This window comes from Colobus angolensis, unplaced genomic scaffold, assembly GCF_000951035.1.
Source record: "Colobus angolensis palliatus isolate OR3802 unplaced genomic scaffold, Cang.pa_1.0 Scaffold49, whole genome shotgun sequence".
NCBI classification, from domain to species: domain Eukaryota; kingdom Metazoa; phylum Chordata; class Mammalia; order Primates; family Cercopithecidae; genus Colobus; species Colobus angolensis.
The window spans coordinates 10,383,340-10,395,659 of NW_012118376.1; positions in this window are offsets into that span (position 1 = coordinate 10,383,340).

Consider the following 12,320-nt stretch of genomic DNA (forward strand, 5'->3'; position numbering starts at 1 on the left):
TCTATCTCCTTCAGTTCTGCTCTGATCTTAGTTATTTCTTGCCTTCTGCTAGCTTTTGAATGTGTTTGCTCTTGCTTCTCTAGTTCTTTTAGTTGTGATGTTAGAGTATCAATTTTAGATCTTTCCAGCTTTCTCTTGTGGGCATTTAGTGCTATAAATTTCCCTCTACACACTACGTTAAATGTGTCCCAGAGATTCTGCCATGTTGTGTTTTTGTTCTCATTGGTTTCAAAGAACATCTTTATTTCTGCCTTCATTTCGTTATTTACCCAGTAGTCACTTAGGAACAGGTTATTCAGTTTCCATGTAGTTGTGTGGTTTTGAGTTAATTTCTTAATCCTGAGTTCTAATTTGATTGCACTGTGGTCTGAGAGACAGTTTGTTAGAATTTCTGTTCTTTTACATTTGCTGAGGAGTGCTTTACTGTCAACTATGTGGTCAATTTTGGAATAAGTGTGATGTGGTGCTGAGAAGAAGAATGTATATTCTGTTGATTTTGGGTGGAGAGTTCTGTAGATGTCTATTAGGTTTGCTTGGTGCGGAGCTGAGTTCAAGTCCTGGATATCCTTGTTAACTTTCTGTCTCATTGATCTCTGTAATGTTGACAGTGGGGTGTTAAATCTCCCATTATTATTTTGAGGGAGTCTAAGTCTCTTCATAGGTCTCTAAGGACTTGCTTTATGAATCTGGGTTCTCCTATATTGGGTGTGTATATATTTAGGATAGCTAGCTCTTCTTGTTGAATTGATCCCTTTACTATTATGTAATGACCTTTTTTGTCTCTTTTGATCTTTGTTGGTTTAAAGTCTGTTTTGTCAGAGACTAGGGTTGTAAACCCTGCTTTTTGTTTGTTTTCCATTTGCTTGGTAGGTCTTCCTCCATCCCTTTATTTTGAGCCTATGTGTGTCTCTGCACATGAGATATGTCTCCTGAATACAGCACACTGATGGGTCTTGACTCTTTATCCAATTTGCCAGTCTGTGTCTTTTATTTGAAGTATTTAGCCCATTTACATTTAAGGTTAATATTGTTATGTGTGAATTTGATCCAGTCATTATGATGTTAGCTGGTTATTTTGCCCATTAATTTATGTGGTTTCTTCCTAAAATTGATGGCCTTTACAATTTGGTGTGTTTTTGCAGTGGCTGGTAGCAGTTGTTTCTTTCCATGCTTAGTGCTTCCTTCAGGAGCTCTTGTAAGGCAGGCCTGATGGTGACAAAATCTCTCAGCATTTGCTTGTCTATAAAGCATTTTTTTTCTCCTTCACTGATGAAACTTAGTTTGGCTGGATATGAAATTCTGCGTTGAAAATTCTTTTCTTTAAGAATGTTGAATATTGGTCCCCACTGTCTTCTGGCTTGTAGAGTTTCTGCTGAAAGATCTGCTGTTAGTCTGATGGACTTACCTTTGTGGGTAACCAGACCTTTCTCTCTGACTGCCCTTAACATTTTTTCCTTCTTTTCAACCTTGGTGAATCTGACAATTATGTGTCTTGGGATTGCTCTTCTCGAGGAGTATCTTTGTGGTGTTCTCTGTATTTCCTGAATTTCAATGTTGGCCTGCCTTGCTAGGTTCCTCCAACCTCTTTTATAAGGGCACTAATCTACTCATGAGGGTGGGGTCCTCATTACTTAGTTACTTGCTAAGAGGCTCATAATACTACCACACTGAGTACTAAGTAACAATAGATGAATTTTGGTGGGTACCAACATTTGAACTAGAGCATCAATGTAAGCAAAGGGGTAAATCCTAAGAAAGAACCAACAATAAATACTAGAGATAAAAAAACACTGTAATGGCCAGGTGCAGTGGCTCACACCTGTAATCTCAGCACTTTGGGAGGCTGAGATGGGCTGAGGTAGGAGTTTGAGACCAGCCTGGCCAACATGATGAAACCCTGTCTCTACTAAAAATACAAAAATTAGCTGGGTATGATGGCAGGTGCCTATAATCCCAGCTACTTGGGAGGCTGAGGAGGGAGAATAGCTTGAACCCAGGAGGCATAGGTTGAGTGAACCAAGATCATGCCATTGTACTCCAGCCTGGTGACAAGAGTAAAACTTTATCTCAAAAACAAAACAAACAAGGAAACAAAAAACCACTGTAATGAAATGAAGAATGCCTGGATATGGCTAAGGAAAGAATCTCTGAGCTTAAGGATGTTTCAATGGAAACCTCCTGAAAAGCAAAAAGAACAAAGAGTAAGAAGAAACAGAGCAGAATATTCTAGAACTATGGAACTGCTACAAAAGTTGTGACATATGCGTAATGGAAGTACCAGGAGGATTTACCAGAAGAGAGAAGGAAACACCAGAAGAGAGAAGGGAAGAAAGCAATAGAAGGAATGTTTGGAGCAATAATGACTGAGAATTTCCCCAAATTAGTGTCAGACACCAAATCACAAATCTAGGAAGTTCATAGAATACCAAGCAAGATAAATGTTCAAAAAATACCCACAAAAGTAAAAAACAAAAAACAAAACCAAAAAAATGACACTAGGTATGTTATTCTCAAATCAGGGTAAAGATTGAAAGAAGTCAGAGGAAAAAATCCCCTGATGTATGGAGAAGCAAAGAATTACATCTGACAGCTCAGAAAACACATATGCAAGAAGAGAGTTGAGTAAAATGTTTAAAGCATAAAGAAACACACACACACACACACACAACTCAACCTAGAATTTTGCACCCTGCAAAATTGTCCTTCAAAAGTGAAAAAAAAAAAAAAAAACTTTCTCATACAAAAGGGGAATTTGTTGAGGGAATTTGTTCCCAGTAAACGTGCCTTGCAAGAAATGTTAAAAGAAATTCTTCAGAGAGAAGGAACATAATATAGGTCTACAACTTGGATCTACACAAAAAAAGGAAGAACATTGAAGAAGATGTGGTTGAAGGTAAAATAAAAACTTTGCGTGGAAGGCCGAGGCGGGTGGATCACCTGAGGTTGAGAGTTCGAGACCAGCCTGACGAACATGGAGAAACCCTGTCTCTACTGAAAATACACAATTAGCCAAGTGTGATGGTGCATGCCTGGAGTCCCAGCTGCTTGGGAGGCTGAGGCAGGAGAATCGCTTGAACCTGAGAGGTGGAGGTTGTGATGAGCCGAGATTGCACCATGGCACTCCAACCTGGGCAACAAGAGTGGAACTCCGTCTCAAAAAAGTAAAAAAATAAAAGAATAAAAATAAAAACTTTATTTTTCTTACTTTTAATTGATCTAACAGATATCTGTTCAAAATAATAATAGCAACAATGTATGTGATTCTGTATGCTTATGTATATCTTCTGTGTGCATATATGCATATATATGCATATATATAACTAAAATAAGTGAAGCAATGATACAAGGGATGAGAGGAAGGAATTAGGATTATTTTGTTACGTTATTTTTTAAAAAAGTGTTATTTGTAGGTGAGCTTGGTCATAGAGATCTACAGTACAGCATAGTTAACAATACTGTATTCTTACTTTTTTAAGTATTTAATATATTATAAATAGAGATGGAGTCTTGCTATATTGTCCAGGCTGGTTTTGAACTCCTGGACTCCAGTGATCCCCCCACAGTGGACTCTCAAAGTGCTGAGATTACAGGTGTGAGCCACCATGCCCAACCAACAATAGTGTATTTTATACATAAAAGTTTTTAAAGAAGATATACTTTATGTTAAGTGTTTTTATCACAATAATGATAAAAACTAAGAAGGTTGAAGGAAACTTCTGAAAATGATGGATAGGTTATGGCACAAATTGTGATCATGGTTTCATGGGCATATATTTATCTCCAAACTTATCAAGTTGTGCATACATTATATATACAGCTTTTTCTATGTCGATCATACCCTAATAAAGCCATTTAAAAATCATACAAATAATATATAACTATGTAATCATTTAAAAATTAAAATACTCTACTTTGTTTCCCCATTTTATTTGCACACTCCAGAGCCAATCACTGCTAATGATATGATATGTGTAGCTCTCAAATATTGAATTAATTTACATGCATGCATATATAAAAGTGTAAACATACATGTTTGGACATATAAACAATATCATGTTAGATTACGCATAATCTTTGAAAAACTCAGGAAGTATGACCTTGGAAGAATCACAGCCATGATCCTCCCAATACCCTTGTTTTATGGGAAATTGAAGCGTGATGATACCGCTGCGGCTACCTCTGTCCTTCAGGAAGATAAGAATGGTGAGAACAAATACATTTTCATATTTCTAGATTTCTAAAAAGTTGTGAAAAGGTCACATTCAATTGGATGGATTAAATAATATGTGTTGAGATAACAGCTGTAGACAGTGATTCCTGGACCTAACTTTATCAAATACTTCAAAGCATGTCGTAAAATGTATAACACCTATTTTATATTCACTATAGCTTACTTTTCTAAAAGTGTCCAATGATATCTCAACATGTTGAGGCTTTATGCTGTGACTGGGGTGGGAGGGAGGGATTGTTGTGCCTTAGGAGGAATTGATATCGAAATTTGAATCTACTCTAGCTCCAGACTCCAAATCTGGATTAGTTAGCTCAACCTCTTACTCCTGTAGCACCGTGGGTATATCTTTATCATAGCAAGCTTCACACTACAAAATAAGATGCACAAGAACTGGGATTTGTGTCTGCTTTGATCTGCTGTGTCCCAGCACCTAGAACATTGTCTGGTGCCTAGCAGGTGTTCAATAGACATGTGTTCAATGATACTTATTTTACCACATTCTTTGTTATGCTCTTTGGTGGTATGGATCGTAATATATTCATCTTTATAGTTCTGAAACTTATATTAGTACATGATTGGTGCTCAAAAATATAGACTTCTAACATCGGGAATAATCATTGTTGATCAAGCAAACTAGCCTAGACTCCAGTTAGAAGCCCGAACTGGTGTCTTCTTTGATTTTCTTTTAGGGCCTGACTCTTACTTTTCCCTCAGGTACCATGGCAAGCTATCCTTTCCTTTATAAAGAAAACCCTGGATTCTTCAAAAATGATAAGGAATGCATAATTTTTAACAGATTCTCTTAAAGGTACTGCTCTTCAGGAGCGATACTTCAGTAATAGTTTATTTCCGAGATTTTCTTCATGTTCTACATACAACATGCCAAGGACTCATGTTTTATATCAGACAAGATGTGATCATTTTTATTTCCACGTTTTTTAGATTACCTCTGAAAATTTACATGAGTATCCCTATGCAGATTGTCATTTTATTTGTATAGCTATTGCCAGTGAGTTTGCTCCTGGATGAGAGTGAGAAAGAACCAAGGAAGTACATGAATAGCCCTCTCAGGAAGATAGGAATTCCTTGTATCAAAAGGCCAAATCAGCCTGCAATAATTTTTGTTTCTTATCTCCTCCACAATTTACTCTCAAGAAGTTTCTACTTGAGAAGTTTCCAAAGTTTTCAACACCAATACAGGAGTGCTTCAGGAGTATTTTCTTTTTAGGAGTATCTTCCATGTACATGGATCCTATCTTTTCACAAATTTACCTAGAAACATTTACTGAGAAGTTATTGATTATTTGTTTCAAATATTTTATTTACAAAATACATCTACAACTACCACTCAGATCTATAGCAAATAGATAATGTCTGTTAGAATTTTTGAAATACTGAAAATAGTTTATGAGTCTTTTTCACCACCTTTATGGATTTCTATGGACCTAGGGACTAGCTATTTATATAGAGTTCCTGTAAGTTTTAAGATCCTGACCAGAGCTGAATGAGGGATTGGAAGGGGTAGGAAAAAAAAAACAGGAAAAAGAAACTAAATATTTAGTGACTGATTGCTGGAATCATAGTTCTTTAATACATATGTGTCTCATTCTATATCTTAAAAGGTTTTGTCCTTTCTTGGTTAATGCTGTGTGATTTATTTGCTATTTAGAATAATCAATATGAGATACATACACAAAGATACATTTATCATAACTTTACATTGTCATATCAAGTTCCACACCAACCATGCTTGTCATAGGAAGCAAAATAAGGAGGTTTAAAGTGATGGATTAGATGTTGTAAATTTGTCTAGTTGCTGTGTCTGATTCAATTTTTTCTCTTCCAATCTATTGTGATAAAATATATTAGCATATATATGTTCTTATGATACATTCAATGCAGCACAAATTAGAATTGTATATTCTATTTGGTCCTATAAAGTGAAAGTAGGGTTAGCTTAAGTGTCTGAAGATAATGCAGAGATTTGTCATTTCTTAGTTGTTAAACTACTTTAGGAAATGTGTTAGTGTTCAGTTTCATTTGGTGTTTGTTACAATTCCATGACTATAGTGAACATAAAAAGTAAAGAGCTAACACTCAATAAATATTGCAAGATTGTATCTCACAGGCATATTGTGAGATTGTATCTCACAGGCATTAAACCAATTATGTTCTAGAATAGTTAATTTATTGTATTCGGAAATCTTGGAAAATCTCTGAGAACAGTTCCCTTGACACAGATTTAGTCAATACACACATGGTGATTGGCGGCATCAATGTTATACTAAATGATATCTATAAATATCCTTTTAACCAGTGGTTCAATCCTGCTTTCTCACTTCTTTTCCCTGTCCTATGTACAGGCTCGCTGTTTGTTTCTAAGTACTTGTTAAATAGTTTAATTTTTTATCTTATTCTATGTACCTCTGGGGTAAAATTAAAATTCATACAGATGAATGCAAATGAAAACAAAGACTTAGATTTTTTCAATAAACTACTAGAATAATCAGTCAATTAAAAATGGAGGTATCTATGTATCTTGCAGACTTATCTATTTGGTAGGTGTGACAAAACATAGGTACATCTGATTAGGTCTAACTTGCTAGGAAACGGAGGATGGGGATGAGGTAGACAAAGGGTAAGGTGGGGTGAAATTCAAAGTGGGAGTCCTAGTAGTCAGCAGACAGAGGTGTGATTTTTCTATGTAGGAGGCCTTTGCCTAAGCACCTGTCCTGAATAACTGACACACTTTTTCAAACGATAGCTGATTCAATATTTAGGTGATGAAAGAATTAACCAACTGACGGACTGAAAATTCTAGAAAAACGTAGAATGGTATGAACTCAGAAAAGACGAACTCAGTCAAAGATCTTATGCAAAAGCATTAGAGTGACACTGGCCTTGATTTCATCTTGGTTTTAGGATAATCACTATATGAAATCTTATAGGTAATTATCATTACAGGCTCAAAATAATACTAATACTCATAAGAACAATACTGACATTTGAATAATTCTTAAAATACTTTTGAAAGTGCTTTCACATCTATTACTTTAATCTTTCCATTACCCCCAGAGCAGTGAAGTTTAAGGGCTGATATCCCCATTTTAAAGACGAAGGGGCCAAGGCCCAGAGCAGCTTTGAACTCCAGGCCATGAATTGTTCCATAACATGAATGTCAGCAGTTCTGTGTTCAGAAGGATCCAGCATGTCCTGTGATTTCTTTTAGATAATGCCATCCTGTGCAGGAGTCCTGTGCTTTCAGGGAGATTGTCCAGCGGGTAACCTTCCAGCTGACCAGCTTGCTGGATTGGTCTCTGTCCCTTCACAGACTGTGGGTGACTGCTAGAGCATTTGTTCCTCACCAGCCTTTCTTTGGACCCCTCTCTATAGATTTCCTGTTTCGATAAGAGGTGCCTGGCTCCAGGAAACAGGAGTGGGTTTGGAGTCACTGAAAGAAAGTTATGCGTCTCTCTTTTGCTAGCCACATGGAATAAATCTCAGTCCTTGGTCCTCATGTAGTTGCTTGCTGGCCCTTTGCAATGAGTTTTCTGTGGCAAATGACTCCAAATGCCTTACAAAGGGAATAGCTTGCAGATGTGGGTATGATAACCTGCAAAGCACAGCTTAAATATAGTAATTGTCTCTAGCCTGCTCTTAACTGTGGCGACAGAGTTTCTGCTATGTCATTAGGGAAGGAATTACCAAGTCTTGGAACACAGTGAGCCACGCTTCTGGCATCAGCAGCCAGAGTTTTTACAGAATTAATTGGCTTCTCACCAAAAAGATTAGGGCATGAGGTTAAAGAATGTGGGAATAAGGAATAACTAAGAAAAATGGAAGACAAGAGTGTCCAAAAGCTAACAAAACAATTTTTGTTTCCATTATTATTCAACTTAGATATAATCACTTTATCTCTTTGTGCTGAATCCATCATCTCTTTTATTCTGTGTTTCTGTTATCTTCTTCAGTGAGATAACTGAAATTTAAAGGTGAATGGTTTTGCTTTGCAGGCTTTCTTTGCCAGCCACCTCCCCTGCCTAGCAGAGCCAAGTAGGAAAAGATCTGAAGAATTTTAGGGCTGGATGATGTTTAGAGGTTATCCAGTCCAATCTCCCACCTAAGATAGGAGATTTCAACCACTACTCCTTCACAGGTGGCCTTCCAGACTCCCTACCTTTCAATACTTCACTTTGGACATTTATTACCATTAGAATATTCTTCTTGATCCTGAATTTTTACAACTCAGAGGTTCTAGTTTTACCCCCTAGAACTAGATGGGACTAGTTTGTTTAGTTTTGTTTTTTTTTTTTCTTCATAGCATACGGATTCAAATATTTCTTTTTTACCTTTCTTTTCTTTCTTTCTTTCTTTTTTTTTTTTTTTTTTGAGACAAAGTCTTGCTTTGTTGCCCAGGCTGGAGTGCAGTGTTGCCATCTTGGCTCACTGCAACCTCTGCCTCTCAGGTTCAAGTGATTCTCCTGCCTCAGCTTCTGAGTAGCTGAGATTACAGGCACCCACCACCACGCCCAGATAATTTTTGTAGTTTTAGTGGAGATAGGGTTTTGCCATGTTGGCCAGGCTGGTCTTGAACCCCTGGCCTCAAATGATCTGCCCACCTCGGCTTCCCAAAGTGCTGGGATTACAGGCGTGAGCTACTGTGCCTGGCCGCATTAAAATATTCCAATGAGAAAATTATACCTGCCTTAAAGCTGGAATAACGAATAAATTTCATCTTAGTTGTCCAATCCAATAGAGTGCACAGTGTTTGCCTGGAGGGCTATGAGCTGGGCAACAGGAAGAGACTAACAACTGATGATTAATGTCTTCCATGGACAGAGGAGGAGAGTGGTGGCAGGATGGTGTACCTTTTTAGACCATCCTTAAATGTAATGTAATCCTGAGTACCTTTGGTCACCTCAATTGTTTTATTTTCATATATCCTGGTTAGCTACTTCACTATTCTGTTTAATTTTCCTGAACAATATTCCTCTTGAAAAATAACTCCCAAAGTTGAACACAGCACTCCCAATGGGGTATGAGTAGACCAGAAAACAAGGGGAGTATGATACCCATTAAAACATATCATCATTAATGTAGTCAACAATTGTATTTTTTTTGGCAGTCATATCACTCCTGTGACTCACATTGTGCATGTGGCTCACATGCTCACGTAACAGTCAACAATGCAGTATAATTTGAGGGGTACCACAAGAGCCCAGCCACCCCAACATATCTCTTTCCTAGGCTGTTTGGTGCTATAGGCTCATTCTATGTGGTCTGATATCCCTTCATTTGTGTTACTCCTTTGGGTTAGACAACTGTGGTTGGGGAAATGAATTGAGTCTAGGCTGTTCCCATTAGAATTCTAGAAATCACGAACTCATTGGGGCAGAATGGCTTTTCCATTGCTTCAACAAATATGTATTGATGTATTGATTGCTTACCACTGTTTTGGGCACTGGGGATAAAACAATGAACAAACGAGATGAAACTTCTGTCCTAATGGAGCCTACACTATAACATGGGAAGAGGACAATATAACAAAAATATAAAATAGATGGTAATAAGTTCTGCGGGGGAAAACATAGAGCAGAAGAATGAGAGATGGTAGGAGAGGAGATGTTGTGATTTGAAATAGAGTAGTCAGAGAAGGCCTCAGTTAAGAAGATAAAATTTGAGTACAGCCTTGAAGGAGATACAGGAGGAAGCCTCAAGGCAGTCTGGGAGAAGAGCACTAAGCAAGCAGAGCAGTAGGTGCTCAGGCTGTGGGAACATGCCTGGCATGAAGCCCAGATGGCTAGCGAAGTGATGACGAGAAAAACAGTGAGAGATGAGCAGAGAGACAACAGGGGCCAGGTTGTGTAGGTTGGGCAGGCTATTGTAAGGACTCTGGCTTTTGTTCTGAGTGAGATATGAGACCATAGGAAGGTTCTGAAAAGAAGGGTAATGTCATCTGACCTTCTCTTGCAAGGATCCCATAGCTGCTGTTTTGAGAATAGACTGTAGGTGGCAAGGACAGAGGTAGGAGGACTCATTATAAAATTTCTGTTCTAATTAGGGTGAGAGGTATTGATGACTTTGACCAGGTTGGAACCAAAGAGGTGGTAAAAAATGATCTAAATTTGGATATATTTTGAAAAATATGGTCTAAAGAATTTACTGGTATTTGGTTGTGGGATATGAGAGGGGAAAAGAAAAGCAACCAAGGGCGACATTGAGGTTTCTGAGTCTGAACATCTGGAAGAATGGAATTACCATTATTCATGTGGGGAAGACTGTGAAAACAGCAGATTTGGGAGGAAAATCTGCAGGTCTAGGTATCTGAGCAGAAGAATCAGTTAGGCAGTAGGTGTAGTTCAGGAGTGCAAACCAGGCTGGAAATGTAACTTCCTCAGCTTGTAAATGGCCATTAAAGCCCTGAGGCTGGAAGACATCACTGAGGAAGTGAGAGCAGATAAGAAGAGAAAAGGACCAAGGACTGAGTTGAGAGCTCAGATTGATGAGATCAGCAAAGGAGTCTGAGAAGGAGTGACCAGTGAACCAGAAGGAAAGTAGGACAAGGCATGTCCTGGAAGGCCAGAGAAGAAAGCATCTCAAAGATGAGGGAACTCTATTGTGTCAAATGCCTCTGAGAGGTTAAGGAAATAGGGGACTGAAAATAGCTTCTGGATTTAGCAACTTGGAGGCTATTGCTGGCTTTGATGAAAGACATTTTGGTAAAATGTTTGAGACAAAACTCTTATTGGAGTCCATTCAAGAGATAATAAGAAGAGAAAAATTGGAAATGACAGGTGTAGACCACAGTTTAATGAGTTTTATTGTAAAGAGGAGCAGAGAAATAGGGAGCAGATGGAACTGTGTCAAGAGGGGAGATGAAGTCAATAAATTATTATTTTTAAGTTGAAAAAAATTATGGTATTTTTTTCCCTGATGGAAATGACCACTCTTGAGGGGCTTTCAGTTAACTATTTATCATTAGAATTTTGAATGGATAAAATCCAGTACACATATTTTTGATAGGGGAAAGAAAAGCCAAATTCTTGGAATACATTACTATGTGGGCAGACTGATGGAGAAAGTAGCCCTTGGGTGGCCAGATTAGCAGGATGTCAACACGAACCTGCTGGATGTGGGCAGGACTGTGTGTGTCAGGTCTGGGGGTGGAGGAGTGGACCCTAAAGAGGACTCTCCCCTGCTTCATGCCAAGGGTAGATCCTCCTCAAGAGTGCAGAAGACTCCACCCTAACAGGTTAGAATCTAATTTATATGTCTACCTTTTGTTTGTTTGTTTTGTCAGCTAACTAGTCAATCAATATGTATTTGTTAAATATCTCCTAATCTCTTGTCCAATTCACCTTTGTGTTTCACTTAGGTTTCCAAGACATGGCAAAGGTAGTTTTCTATTACAAAGTTTTCTTTATTCCCTGTAGTCTTGGGTTTCCCCCCAACTCCCCATCTGGTTTTGTTACTTTTCTTTCAAGTTTAAGTGTCAGTTGGATCAAAAGAGTTAGCAATTGTCATCTTTTCTGCTACACTCACCTGAGACCCACCTAGTTATCCAGAGCTGGGATTCCTTTTAAACAGGGGGCTCACTGGGCGACATCTTACTCTCACTGTGGGAGAAGAGAGCTTATTACTTCATCCATTCATCCATCCATCCATCCATCCAATTAATATTTATCTAGTACCTACTCTGCACCAGGCATTATTCCTGGCACTTGGGGATTCCATAGGAAACAAGATGGTCATGGCTTCTGCCCTCAGGAATCTTATGTTGTAGTGGAGAAGATAGATAACAAACAAGTAAAACAGAAATTCAAAAATGATCATGATGAGTGCAATGAAGACAATGCATAGGACGTTGAGACAGAATAACAAGGAAAGATACAGATGGCATTTTCTCGGTATAGGTTGACCAGAGAAGGTTTCTGCATTTATAATCTTATCACTTCCCCACTGGAAGTTACGTTACACTCCATCCTGGTGAAGTGGGTGGGGAATGGTAGTCTGTCTGGTGTCTGTTGTATTATTTGTCCCTAGATGCTCTAGAGCCTTTCTGTGAGGTGAGAGTGAGACCTGGACATAT